General features: G+C 35.9%; 1 long non-coding RNA gene across 1 annotated transcript; it reads left to right on the top strand.

Annotated features, from left to right (window-relative positions):
- The first annotated feature begins 9,784 nt into the window (after nt 1–9,784).
- On the top strand, nt 9,785–10,520 carry LOC133783991 (uncharacterized). Its single transcript, XR_009871062.1, has 2 exons — nt 9,785–10,032; nt 10,135–10,520. It is a non-coding gene; the product is annotated as an uncharacterized LOC133783991 (long non-coding RNA).
- The last annotated feature ends 2,520 nt before the right edge of the window (nt 10,521–13,040 follow it).

Raw genomic sequence — 13,040 nt, 5'->3', positions numbered from 1 at the left:
AATCCAATAAATAGTTTCAAACCATAATTGTAATCTCCGGGACATAGATTTCTATCAATCCGGGTGATAAAATCCATCCCGAGCCTTAACTAGTGAATTCCCGAGCCTAAAACCTCTTAAAAACCCAAAAGTACCTTAAGCGCCGCGGCCCTAGGGACTCATGCCGCGGCCCCCAGCTCAACCCGAGGCCTAGCCTCAAACTTGCCCACATGCGCGCGGCCCTTGCTGAGGGGCGCCGCGGTGCGCCTCCAATTTCCTGACGCCCTAAATTCAAAGGGGCTGCGACTCAGCAAGAACAAAGCTGCGACCCTACCCTTCGAACCCAGAAAAACTCAACATTTTCACCTCAAAAACAAGTCCAATTTCCTCCAAAATCAAGCCAACAATCCAAATCAACTATCACAAAGATTCTAACACAATCTCAGCATCAAAACCTAACAAACACCAACCCCAAAACTCAGCCAAGCAATCAAGAACAAATCCAAACTTAGCTAACATGCAAACTCTAATATTCAACCTTAAAACCAGCTGCAAATTGACACACTTCAACATATTACGAGCTTACCTTGATGAGCTATGTTTCTGTGTAGATTCTCTAAGTTCCAAGCTTTAATTCCTCAAGACCATCAGCCTAATTCCTTAGCTTCAAATCCTCATTTTTGGCTGGCTTTCTCCAAGACGTTACTAAGCCTTCAAGAGTGTAGGAAAACATAGCAAATGAAGAGGGAATGGGTTGGTTTAGAGAAAGTCTAGGGGTTTCCTTTATTTTGTTTTATTTAACTTAAGCTTTAAGGTTACCTCAAGGCTCGGGGTACCAAAAACGTCCCCGAGGGAAAAATGATAAATTTCCCCATTATTCCCTCCTAAACATTCTAACCTCAAATATATCTCAAGATATTTATTTCCATAACACAATAACCCCATAACACACCTAATACCCCAAAATACCCCTCGACTCACCCTGAGTCGGATTCTCAACCCCGTTGTGACCTTCTAGCTAACTGCTCCCTAGAACTGTCTCGGATCATGCTACACAGATATATATTGCATACATATCATATTTATCACATTTATGCCCTCAACGGGCTAAAATCACAAACATACCCCTAATATCCAAGCGGGGCCTACATGCATATTTAATTCAACTAAACATGCATCTCTATCACATATTCACATAAATTCACATATTATATCCATAATTCACCTATTGCCCTCCAGGCACGCTAATCAAGGCCCAAAGCCTTATTAGAAAATTTGGGTCGTTACATTTAATTTCAGTTTCCATGTTGCAATTAGAACGATTTGTTATGACTTTTACAAGTCCGAATATATCTATTTCTTTAAATGGATCACAATTGTGTATTGCATGTTTGGAAAACAGGCTTTATATTCTACGACCTAACGAACCCCTCGCGTTTAATAATGAATTATTCAGGGGTGGTTTTGAGTATTTTGTCACTTTCATTGACGATTACTCTAGATACTCATGTCTTTACCCAATGCATAGGACATCTGAAACATTTTCAAAGTTTTAGGAATTCCTTGCTATGGCTCAGTACCAATTAGGTAAAACGTTAAAGATCTTGGGATCTGATAGGGGTGGAGAATATTTGGGTATGCATTTCCAAGATCATTTAACTGAACGTGGGATTTTATCTCAACTTACTGGCCTAGGTACTGCACAACAAAATGGTGTAGCGAAACACCGGAACAGAACTTTATTGGAAATGGTTAGATGCATGCTTAGTTACTCAACTCTGTCAACTTCATTATGGAGACATGCAATTGAAACTGGGAATGGCATTTTAAATGTTGTGCTGTCCAAATCAAATCCAAAAACACCTTTAGAAAGCTGGAATGGTCGTGAACCTAGTTAACGCCATTATAGAATCTGAGGGTGCCCGCCCACGTCCTGAGGAAAAAGGAAGGAAATATAGAACCGCGAAATGAAGTTTGCATGTTTGTTGGCTATCCTAAAGGAACTCAGGGTGGGCTTTTCTATAGTCATTCAGAAAAGAAAGTGTTTACTTCTACGAATGCCACTTTTCTAGAAAATGGCTATGTCCAAAACTTCAAACCGCGTAGCAAAGTAGTTTTAGAAGAGATAGTTGAAGATTTGACTCCAACCAATGTTCCATCGTCATCAACGCACGTTGATGATTAAATTCCCACTCTTCATGTCCAACCGAAACAAGTCGATTTAAATGAAGAAAGTACCACTGTTCCTGAGCAAACTGTCACAGAGCCTCATCGTAATGGGAGGGTTTCTAGGAACCCAGTTCGCTATGGTTTGGATGGTGAAACCAATATGGTTGTTGGTGACACTGGTGATGATGATCCATTGTCTTTCAAACAGGAAATGGCTATCCCTGAAAAGAAACTATGGTTCAAAGCCATGAAATAGGAAATGGATTCCATGTACTCAAATTATGTCTGGGATCTAGTGGAAGCACCTAGTGACTTTAGGGCCATTGGGTGCAAGTGGATCTATAAGAATAAATGAGGTGTTGATGGAAATATCAAAACTTATAAAGCTTGATTGGTGGAAAACGGTTATAACCAAAGAGAAGGCGTGGACTATGAGGAAACTTTTAGTCCGGTAGCCATGCTCAAGTCCATTCCCATCCTCCTATCCATAGCAGCCGCTCTCAACTATGAGATCTAGCAAATGGACGTTAAGACAACTTTTCTTAACTAGAAGCTTGACGAAGTTATTTGTATGGATCATCCAGAAAGATTTAAAGTAGCTGGACAAGAAGGAAAAGTTTGCAAGTTGAATAAGTCTTATGGACTTAAGCAAGCTTCTCGTTCCTGGAATCTTAGGTTTGATGAGATAATCAAAACCTATGGCTTTGAAAAAATATTGATGATCCTTGTGTTTACCAATTAATGGAAAATCAAATAGTGGTATTCCTGTTTCTTTATGTAGATGATATCTTACTCATTGGAAACAATGTTAAGATATTATCAGATGTGAAGAATTGGCTGAACACTCAATTCAAGATGAAGGATTTGGGTGAAGCGAGTTATGTTCTAGGTATCCAGATTATTAAGGATAGAAAGAACCAATTCTTAGCTCTATCTCAAGCAGCTTACATTAATAAAGTGCTTGAACGTTTCTCAATGACAAATTCCAAGAAAGGACGTCTATCGTCCCACCATGGAATTCATCTTTCAAAGATGCAGTCTCCCCAGACTCCTAAAGAGGAAGATGCAATGAGAAGCATCTACAGTTTGAAGTTTGATTTATGTTATGTTGTGTACTAGACTAGATATCAGCTATGCAGTGGGAATAATGAGCATGTATTAATAAAACCCAGGATCCGAACATTGGATAGCAGTTAAGCATATCCTGAAGTATTTAAGATGGACTTGGGATTAAATGTTAGTCTACAAGGGTGGTGTTCTGAACCTTGTAGGCTACACCGATTCAGAGTTCCTGACTGATATCAATGACAAGAATTCTAATTCTGGAATGGTGTTTACTCTTTGGAGTGGAGTTGTGATATGAAGTAGCATAAAACAGTCTGCGATCTCATATTCCACCATGGAGGCTGAGTACATAGCTGCATTTGAAACAACTAAGGAAATTGTCTGGCTAAATAAGTTATATTCAGACCTTGGTATTTTCAAGATATGGATAATCCGATTGTGTTGTTTTGTGACAACACATGAGCGATATCCAACTCAAAAGAACCTCAAAGTCATAAGAGGAATAAGCATATAGAAAGGAAGTATCACATAATTCGAGAATATGTGGTCAGGGGAGATGTGAAGGTTATGAAGATTGCATCTGAAGACATTCTTGCAGATCCATTTATATCAAGGAAATCAGATAGTTTCAATTAGTGCAAGTGGGAGTTTGTTGGGGTTTTATGCCCTAATTAAAACCTAATTTCTTTGTAATCTCGTTTTATTATCAACAAAAGAATAGAAATCATTTTTTGACTTGGTCAATCACTTTGCTCACATGTTTTATTTTCATGATTATCTGTTTAATATAAACTTCTATTAAATCCCAAGCATATCGCTAATCATATTTATAGTGACTCAATCACAGTGGAATATAAATATGATTATATGTTAAAAAATAAGTTACTCATAAGATTAGTCAGTGCACGAGATTTACACTGACTTGCCTATCTATGATATGGTCTACTTACACATTGTAGTGTTATGTTTTTTCTAGAACATTAGCAAAGTTATTAAGATCAGATATATTTGTTACATTGAACTGGACCGATATTTAGTTTAGATAGATAAGTAAATGTACCGTTATTATATAATATAGTATTATCATAAAGTTGACAATATGTCAATTCAATCTCAATTCTGAGTGGTTAGTATTCTAACTGATTATATTATTTAAATCATTTGATTTGTTCGTTACCTGCTTACCCTACGGACTAGCCCATACTTACATCTTGGGGACTCAGTAGTATTATTGAGTGGGAGTGCTAATCATAGATATAAACATCTACAACTTCTAGCAATAAGTGAAATGATGATCACCTTATAGCTTGGTTCAACGAGTTAAATGATTGAGTACTCATTTCTGTGATTAAAGTTCACGGAAAAATCATTTACAAGGAACTTGGTGGTATTTAAGGATAAAATATAATGAGAGGGTAAAACGATAATTTGTACCTGACTCAGTTGAAGATCATCTATAGAGGATTGAATGATAAATTATGGTTGTAACGATGGATAATGTTATTTACTTTAAGTGTAAAACATTCTATGAGTTCAAGAGTACAATTCTGAGTCTTTAGTGGAGTCGCGAAGAATTAATAAGGTAGTGAAATTATTCGATAATAATATTTCGGTAACTTATTGGAGCTTGAATTCTAGGGTCCATGGTCCCCACAATGCCTTTGATTAAATCATCTAGATAGACTCGATTAATTGATTTAATTATTAATTGGATTGTCAAAATTATTTTGTGTCAATTTTTGACAGTTTTACTAAGATGTGAAATTTAGAGAAGAAAAGAGAAATTTTGGTAAATTTATTAATTTTGACAAATTTGTGTCAAATTGATAAATAGTATTAAATCAATATTCAAATTATTATTAGTTGATTTGAATAAATGATTTAATTAATTAATTATTATTTAAATTTATTTATAATTATATATATACAAAAAGTTTTAATAAAACTTTAAAGATTTTGTAATATACGAAATAAGTATATAATATATATTATATTCATTAAATTAATTGGGGTTTTATTTTAATTATTTAATTAAATTGAATTAACCCTAAAGTATTCCTATAAATATGTACTTAAATTTAGGGTTTTGTGATGTAAAAGTAGTGAAGTGAAAAGGCACTTGTTAGGGTGATTATACCTGATTATGGCTCGTCTTGATTCACCGAGACACACATTAGGGTCAAAATTCCTGAGCTGGACTCATTTGGATGCACTGAGACACGTATTAGTGTGAATAATACCATCTCGACACTCGTCAGGAGCACCGATGTAACGCCCTTGGTAGCCAAGACCGTTACACTGTGTACTTTAGATAGTGCTAGACTCTTTAAATGAGTCATTTGGCCATAATGTTAAACTAAATGTGATTAACGAATTAGGGTTAAATTTTTTGGTCAAAAGGAAGGATCATTTCATTAAAAAGTTTAAGTGCATACATGAGATCCCAAAATAAACATTAAGAGATCATTTACAGTTCCAAAATAATACAAAAGGCCGACCTAAGCGGCAAAATTAGAGTTTGACCCTAGTTCCCCTTTGAACCCCCAACCGTGGTGGTCGAGCATGCTGCATATGTACACGCCACCACTAAAGCTCTCCAATGCATGGCTGATCCAGCTTTCCTTTCCCCTTACCTGCACTACATAGCACCTGTGAGCCAAAGCTCAGCAAAAAAACTTAAACATGCTCATAAGCATTTAATAACATATTACATAATCATAAATAGCATGCATAGCAGTAATCACCCTACTCGTGTATGAATTCAATCCAGATAAATGACCATAGGGTCATTCTAAGTGACTATAGAGTCACACCAGGGCCTGCTGCCCTAGATACATGACTATAGAGTCACCCCGAGGCCCATTGCCCTTAATAAGTTACTATAGAGTCACTCCGGGGCCCATTGCCTTTTATCTGTATAACCAGCCTTAGGGCTGGCCAAGCGTAATTGGTGCTTTATTTTACATGTGACCATAGGGTCGGTCAAGTGTATACCACGCTCCTGGATAGGCCTAACCATATCAGCCTGCGCTCAGCACCCTATTGTCGGCCTTGACTTATAAGTCAATCCTTTCGAACAGTGCTTGGCTCGCTACTGCAGCCCTTGACTTATAAGTCAATCCTTTCAACCAGCGCTCAGCGCACTATAGCCGCCCTTAACTTATAAGTCAATCCTTTTTCAATCAGATAGTGCAACACATGCATACATCATTTAAAAATTATCCAGATACAGAGCATTCAAGCATGCTTAATCAAACAATCACAGGCATAATCATAATTATGCTCATTCACAGGGGCCTGAGTCCTAATCTTAACCATGTTCAACAACCGGGCCAAGCCCTAATCACATATATCACGTATTGGGTGCAATTTTCTTACATCAAGTCCAAGTGTTAGATAAATAGGAACTACCCTCGAGCACGATCCCTTCCCAATCCCTAGCGATACCCTAGTCACAACCATAATAGCGAATAACCATCAATATAATGAAATTAAAGGCTTCCGGACTGAGTCCTAGCCTCCGGGACCTCGAATTCTACTAAACAGGGTAGTAGAATCCTTCCCGAGCCCTTAGGTTTGAGTTCCCGTAACTCAAAACCTTATTTGGCTAATCTTCCCAATTAGTGTCGCGGCACACCCTGAAGAGTCGTGATGCATTCCAAAACAGAGAGCCCCCAGCCTATTTTCCTTGGACACACACTTCAATACAACTCACCCAGCGCCGCGATGCTAAGGCGATTTAGTTGACTGCCCTAGCCCCTGAGTTCATGCGAGTTGCGGCGCTCCAAGAGCAGTGCCGCAGCACAACCTTGCGAACCCAATTTTTCAAAGCTTTTCTCCGAGCCAAATCTCTCCTCAAATCCTCCCAACAACAACCAAACTTAAAATTGAGTTTTAAACTCATAACAATACATCACAGGCAGCAAAACCCAACTTGAATTCAATTCATAAGACTCTCAAATTACAAAATTCAAGAAAAGCTTAAGAAACTTACAAACCAAAACTCATAAATTTGAAATCTTGAATTACCTTTGATAAATTAATTTTTCAGTTGAATCCCTAGGCTATAAAGCTTATAATCTTCCCCAGAATCACTATGATTCTAATCTAGCTTGAATCTGAGGTCTAGAACTCAAGTTTCCTTCGAAAACGGTAATGAGCTTAGAGAGAGAACGAGAGAGAAATAGGTCGAGGTTTGTGTTTTCTGAGTAAATGAACTCAGCCTTAACCATATATTCGAACGGTCCCAAATGACCAAAATGCCCCCACTCAATCCACTTCTCTCTCAACACCCCATAAGGGAAAAAATGTCATTTTCACTCTTTAGTTCCGCTCTATACCCAAATCTCCCCAAATAATTTCGCTAAACCCGGAATATCACTATTTCTCCAAAAATACGACTCACATTACAATGAATCCTGGTGACTCTCCAGATCACCCAAAATACCCCTTGGCTCACCCCAAGCCGGGTATTACTCTCCGTTGTGATTAAACTGCTAACTTGCTCACTAGGATCGTCTCGTGCCAAATAAATCAAATATATCCACATAATAATGTGGTCTCAATCATAAAATACATAGATTTACAAATATGCCCTTAACGGATCAAAATTACGTAAATGTCCTTCTAATAAGAAACGAGCTCACATGCATGCTTAATACACCTAAACATGAAAATATAGTCATATTATAATATAACTCACATAATCATGCATATAATCACATAATTAATTCAATTATTGCCCTCCTTGCCCCTAATTAAGGCACTAAGCCTCATTAGGAAAATTGGGATGTTACAACCGACTTCCTTGCAACTCATTGCAGGTCACCGAGCCACTTGTTAAGGTGATTATACTTGATTGGGTTTCGTTTCGATTCATCGAGACATGTGTTAGGGTCAAAAATCTTGAGCTGGACTCGTTTGGATGTATTGAGTCACGCATTAGTGTGAATAATACCATCTCGACACTCGTTTGAGAGCACCGAACTCACTGCGAGTCACAGAGGCACTTGTTAGGGTGATTATACTTGATTGGGACTTGTTTTGATTCATTGAGACACACATTAGGGTCAAAATTTCCGAGCTGGACTCATTTGGATGCACCGAGTCACGCATTAGTGTGAATAATACCATATCGACACTCGTTCGGGAGCACTAACTTCCTTGCAACTCATTGGGGGTCACCGAGGCACTTTTTATGGCTATTATACCCGTTTAGGACTCGTTTTGATTCATCGAGACACACATTTGGGTCAAAATTCTCGAGTTGGATTCGTTTGGAAGCACTGAGTCACACATCAGTGAGAATAATACCATCTCGGCACTCGTTCGGGAGCACCGTCTTCCTTGAAACTCATTGCGGGTCACCAAGGAACTTGCTAGGGTGATTATACCCAATTGGGACTCATTTAGATTCACCGAGACACACATTAGGGTCAAAATTCTCGAGCTAGACTCGTTTGGATGTACCGAGTCACAGATTAGATTGAATAATACCATCTCAACACTCAATCAGGAGCACCAAATTCCTTGCAACTCATTGCGAGTCACTGATGCACTTGCTAGGGGTGATTATACTCGATTAGGGCTCGTTTATATTCACTGATACACGCATTAGGATCAAAATTCCCGAGCTGGACTCATTTGGATGTACCGAGTCATGCATTAGGGTCTGCACTCGTTCAGGAGCACCTACTTCCTTGCAACTCATTGCGAATCACCAAGGCACATGTTAGGGTGATTATACCTGAATGAGTCTCATTTTGATTCAACGAACACGCATTAGGGTCAAAATTCCTGAGCTGGACTCGTTTGGATTCACCGAGTCACGTATTAGTGTGAATAATACCTTTGTTGACAAATATAAAATTTAAATTTGGGATTTTAGAGATCAATCAATGCTAATAACATTTTGTGTAACATTAACTAAGTTATTAAATTAAAATAAGTAAAAGAATAAAGTAGGTAGGTGAGGAAGATGTAATTTAAATAAAAACGTGTTGATTTTGAGGTCTAATCAAACCAAATAGTTGTATAGTTGAAAGAGAACTAGTTACGTGAATCATTTTTTAAATAAGATTTTCCATTTTTAGTATACATAGATTATTGTGGAATATGTTATCCAAAATATTAAGTCTTTTCTATGCCTTAATTGCTACAAACTAGATCGTGAGTACGTGGTTTAAACTTTGAAAATTGTATATAATAACAATTTGGTAGGTGAAGAAATGTTACACATGACTTTAATGTTTATATCTAACTAGTACAAGTGAAAGTTTTTTTTTAATTAATGAAAGCAGATAGTACTATCCACTTTCTATGTGGTGTCTTATATACTCAGTTTTGGTTGTGCTTAATATAGTAACTTAGAAAATGAAACTAAAAAAGAGGTCTGATGTCGAACCCGTTAAAGCACACGTGCAAAGTTTTCAAATTCCTGCCTTAGGTATTATTATTAAAAAATGACAAAATTGTACTATTTTAGTTTAGTTATATTTTTTTCCCATTCTATATAAGATGTAGAAAAACATGGTCGGTGCCGACCAACATTATACTTATATTATTTCTATAGTTTTCAGTCTTAGAATGGAGAGGGCAAAGAACATGGAGCAACTTCACCCAATATTATGTTCATCTTTTCCGGAGGGCCACCATGAAAATACTGTGAACTATGCTAGTGAAGCAAGCACTGAAGGATCGGTCACTAGGATTAATGTGGATGAAAGTAGTCAAGAATGTGTTTGTGGAACTAGAGTCGTGATACAAACTGCATGGACAAGGAACAACCCTGGTTGACAATTTTATGTGTGTATAAACTACGTAAGTATTCATGCTATGAGATCCAAATACACACTTCTTCAATAAATACTAGAATTCCATTTTAATAATGTCATAATTTATATGCTAATATTTTTTATGCAGTCGGCTAGTGACCATAGTGGATGTGGTCACTTTAGCTGGTGTTAATCAAAATTGTCGAATAGGTTGACAGAGACATTATACAAATTTCTCACTCGTCTTGAGGAGGCTGAGAAGAAAAATGGGGAGTTGGTGGTGACTTGCAAACGACTTAAGATATTTATCATTTCCTTGTCAGTTTGTTTTCTATGTATTTTATTGTTCATTTAGGTTCAGTGTGGTAGGCCCTTCGACTAAGTTATTGTCAACTACTACTATTTAATCCTCCCAATTTCATATATTTAATCCAAAGTTTAGTACTTATGTCTGACTTTTGTTTATATTATACATGTGTTGCATAGATTCCAAAAGTGTTTATGCAGTCTAAAAACTAACATGATTTAATGGAATTTTTTTTTATATAAATACAAATGACAAGAACATAATAAATGAATGTAATAAAGATATTCCTAATGAAAACACTCATAATTAATATGTTATAATGATCTCTAATAGCTAGATTCTGTAAACAAATTACTTAGTCCAAACCATAACCTCTTGCTTATAACCAATCTGTGATATGCATTTCTATTATAATCTAGTAACACACCAAATCCAACAAAAAGACTTTATGGCTGCATAAAAATATTTATATAAATAAAAAAAATGTAGATACGTCTCAAACCAACTAAATGAGATGATCATTAGGGGTTCCTTGTGCACACTACTCTTTATATTATATAAAGGTTGGCATTTTGACATTTATGAATCTTTTTAATGCAATGACTTTGATTGTCTAATTTTAGAATGTAAGATTTCTCAAGATGTAGAGTTCGATGGAAAATTCATTTACTCTTGGACCAATTGGATTTTCATATTATGAAAGATAAAATTCGAAGTACCAAATGCCATCCACACCATGACCCATTACCAAAAAAGAAAAAAAAATTGAGACAAAACACAACAGTACTACATTAGATTGATTAGTTTCATGTCTGGTTAAACATAGGTACACATAGAAAGAAAAATATGACTAGTACAGAGAGGTATATCATATACCATTTCATCATTAAGTGTGGTATGTATATCATATTTGAACAGCTCGTCCATAGCCAGCTGGAAAAGTTCATGCAATAAGTATTAGAACCACACAAACTAAACTCTAGTCAAAATAATAAATGCATAAATGATCAACTGAGGTATATGCATATACCATTTATTTGGTGTGTTCCAATTTTTCATCCTTTTCCTTTTTAGTTTGTTTAGGATCCCAAATATGGACTGCTTTTTGACTCGCGATCATCTCACCATGAAACAGTTTGCCACAGTATGACACTTGTCAGTGAAAATAGGGACTATCATCGCTAATTTAGATTGTGAGTCAATAAAACTGATATATTTTATATCAATAAATAATGATTTCAAAAATTATATGTCCAAAAACTTTCTAACTGGGAATAATATAACCTCTCGGCATGTGCGGAAATTTCCAAGATAAAATTCCTTCCACAAGTTTTCAAACGAAGCCAGCTGAACAGAGTAATAAGGCCCGAGCTGTTCTTGTTGGAAAATTTAAAAAAAATGAAATTAGATGTTTTTAAGAATCAAATACATGATATTTTAGACAATAGAACACACCAAAAAAAATCTATAAGTTCATTACCGAAATGTTTGCTGGCATAAACCAGACCACTTGAGAGGAATCATCGAGGTATTTTGTGTTCCATAAAAGTCATGATCCGAGCATAGGCCGATATTATCTGAAAACTAACATTTAGTCCACTATATTACCTTAGAACTTAACATTCAATGCAAAGAGAAGAAGTAAATAATAAAACTTGTCATAATCTTTAATAACTTGTATAAAATCTTAATGGTTTCTATAAATTAAGAATTTATATACAAATAAATAAACTTAATAATCAGTTTATAAAGTAGAATTACATAATTAAAAAAAAAAAACTTACTGACTGGTGTAATAATTCATTCAAAAAAGCTTACTGACTAGTGTAATAGTTAAATAACTAGATTTAGTAATTTCCCTAACTTTACTATATACCTATATGCCAATTTTTCACACATATATATATATATATATTTATTAATAATTACTCAAAGTAGTTATGTGCAGAGAACAGGCAAGGAGGCAGCTGTTGTCTCCCTAACCTTCTTAAGTTTTAATGTAATTTTATAATTTATTTTACTCAAAGATCCCTAACAGTAATTTATTTTACTCAAAGATCTCTAACATAGAGAAAAATCAATGAAAATCATATAAGTTCTTTGTACTAGCACCCTTATAAATCATTTCTGCTAGCAACCTTATAATATTAATAATCATTCAGAAACAATTCTTTTTCTGAAAATAAGAATGGGAAATATAAATTTAATTCAACCAAACTTAAAATCGCCATTCAAACGTACAAAGAAAAAAAAAGTTAACATTCTAGAATAAATGATCTTATAATTGAACCAATGTATACCTCTTTGCGCACCCTGTTGTGAGGCTGAATTGGCCTCATGCATTCCCTATCCAATTTAAGCTCGTCATAATCACAAACTACATAACAGCTTCCAGTAAAAATGACAATTAGATTCATTATTATCATATAATAATCACACTTGATAGTAATTTACAAAAGTTCTGAATGTAATAATGTTAGGAATTATCGAAACTTATGAATCTTGAAGTTCCGGGTTGTAGATGAACTTTGCCAACTTGAACATCTGCAAGGAGATAGATGAAGACAGCTTGAAAGTCCCTGCTACAAGGCCTTCACTTGACTGAAACGTCACATAACCTTCATTCCTCCACTTCTTCGGTTCAACAGAGCATTTGAAATGGTCATTTCTTGCATTCTGGACCTCATCGATCATATTGGTCAGGTCCATAATGGCAGGAATTCCAGCTCCCTCAGTGTCTTTGTCTG

This window comes from Humulus lupulus, chromosome 6 (assembly GCF_963169125.1).
Source record: "Humulus lupulus chromosome 6, drHumLupu1.1, whole genome shotgun sequence".
NCBI lineage: Eukaryota > Viridiplantae > Streptophyta > Magnoliopsida > Rosales > Cannabaceae > Humulus > Humulus lupulus.
The sequence above is the reverse complement of the archived record's forward strand: the minus strand, read 5'-3'. Positions and strand labels throughout refer to the sequence as shown.